Raw genomic sequence first — 2,451 nt, 5'->3', positions numbered from 1 at the left:
AAAAGAAGGAATTCACGTCAGAACTTTCAGCACGGACCATGGGGTATCTTTGGCAGGACCGCTACTGCCTAGAGTCTGGACCCTGAAAACCAGCAGGCCCTGAACTGCCCCAGGGGCTTGTCTGTCTCCCACTCTCCTGAGGTCCCTTGGGACATGCAGTTTACCCATCGCCCTTGTCTTTTCTCTGTTCCCTCCTCACAGGCATATCCTGGCATAGGGTCACACAGGTAAACCCACTTGTGCTTTCCTCGCCTTTGGGCACTGCCAGGGAGGCAGGCTGGAAGTGCCGGGAGGCATGCCAGGCTTACAGAGCATGACTCTCCTAGGATGCCTGTGGTTTTGCAGATACAGCATACTTCAGCACATCTCATGTTTTGTGTCATATCTTGCCTATGTGTGCCACCCTCAGGGAGGGCGTGTGCTGGCTGCTGGGCTGATCTGGGGCAGCACTGGCCCAGGACCTTCCCAGTTCTCCTTTTCACATGTGTGTGGAACAAGTCTCCAATGCAGCAGACAATCTGTGACTCTTTCTCCTTCAGCTCTCTGCCCATCTCGGCAGGACCTTAGCCTCACCATCCCGGGCCTTTCCATAGCCACGTCCATCATTTCCACAGGCCAGTTATTCTTTTTCCTTTAGCTCTCTCTAATGTTTGAATCAGGGCAATTAACTCTGCTCTTTGTGCTGAGGTGTCTGGGGAAAGAGTCTCCGCTCATATCGTCCGTTCAGAATCATCTTACCACTGCGGCCCCCGCCCATCTCTGTCCATCTTTTACATAACTGCTTCCATCTGTAAACCATATTAGCTCACTGTTATGCAGTGGCACATCTGATAAGTCCTTCCATATTGCCATTTCCCTGGCCAGTATCTCATCACAATCATGGAGGGGGCTATCCCCCTCCGGGTTGGGGATAAGAGTAGCTGGGTTTAGAGTGCAGGGTGTTTGAAAATGAATCCGTCAAGTAGCAGGGCCTGGTATTTGTCAAGTGGGCATTGGAAATCCATTTACCCAGGGGTTGTTGCAGAACTCTCTCTATAGCATGAGGAGTGTAGACCAAGAGTCTCTGTCCATAAGTCAGTTTATCAGCATCATGGACTAGGAGTGCAGTGGCCGCGATGATTCGGAGGCAAGGTGGCCATCTGGCTGCCACTGGGTCCAATTTATTGGAAAGGTAAGCTATGGGATGCTTCCAAGCTCACCACTTCTGTGTTAGTACCCCTTTTCCTATCCCTCGCCTTTCATCTATAAATAATTAGAAAGGCTTAGATGGGTCAGGAAGGGCAAGGGCAGGAGCTTCCAGCAAGGCTCGCCTGAGCTCCTGAAAGGCCGTTTTCATTGACTCAGTCCGTTTCCAGTCTTTGTTTTCTTTGGTCCCTTCATACAGGGGCCTGGCCTTTTCTGCAAACCCCAAGATCCATAATCAGCAATATCCCACAGTTCCCAGAAATTCTCTCAGTTGTCTAGGGTTGGCTGGCTCAGGGATCTGGAGGATGGTTTCTTTCATAGCCTGTGTTAGCCACCTCTGGCCCTGTTTTATCTTATAACCGAGGTATGTAACCTCTTGCTTGGGAATCTGGGCTTTTTTGGCACTGGCCCTGTAACCTAAAGTCCCCAAGGTTTGGAGAAGGTCACCTGTTGCCTCATGCCACTCTTTTTCCGTAGTCGCTGCCAGCATAAGGTCATCAATATATTGTAATAAAACAATGGTAGGGTGTTCAACCCGATACTCACGGAGGTCTTCATCCAAGGCCTCATTAAACAACGTGGGTGAGTTTTTGAAACCCTGTGGTAAGCGAGCCCACGTCAGCTGCACAGGAGTCTGACCACAGTCTTCCTGACATTCAAAGGCAAAGATCTCTTGGCTTGCAAGGGCAAGAGGCAGACTGAATAAGGCATCTTTTAAATCTAAAACAGTATACCAAATGTAGCTTGGTGGCAAGCTGCTTCGCAATGTATAAGGGTTAGGAACCGTAGGATGAATATCACTCACCCGTTTGTTGACTTCTCGCAGGTCTTGAACCGGTCTAAAATCAGTTCCCCAAGCTTCTTTACAGGAAGCAGGGGAGTGTTCCATGGGGACCGGCACTTTCTCAAGACCCCAGCGTCTATGAGGGATTGTACTTGAGGAGTAATTCCTTGCCGAGCCTCTTGACTCATGGGATACTGCCACACTCTCACTGGTGTGGCACTGGCTTTCAGTTCCACAATAATAGGGGCCCTCTGTTTGGCCAGTCCCATTCCTGCTGTTTCAGCCTAGGCCTGAGGGTATCTCTGAACCCATGGCTGTACTTCAGGACTTATTGTCGCTGGGGCCTCTGGCAAGTACAGTCTGTATTCATCCTTTAATGCCAGAGACAAGACCTGAAGAGGATGCCCGGTTCCATCTAAAACTGACACTTGCCCGTGGTCGAAATGAATTTGGGCATTTACTTTAGACAGTAAATCTTTTCC

This window comes from Capra hircus, unplaced genomic scaffold, assembly GCF_001704415.2.
Source record: "Capra hircus breed San Clemente unplaced genomic scaffold, ASM170441v1, whole genome shotgun sequence".
Classification (NCBI taxonomy): domain Eukaryota; kingdom Metazoa; phylum Chordata; class Mammalia; order Artiodactyla; family Bovidae; genus Capra; species Capra hircus.
The sequence above is the reverse complement of the archived record's forward strand: the minus strand, read 5'-3'. Positions refer to the sequence as shown.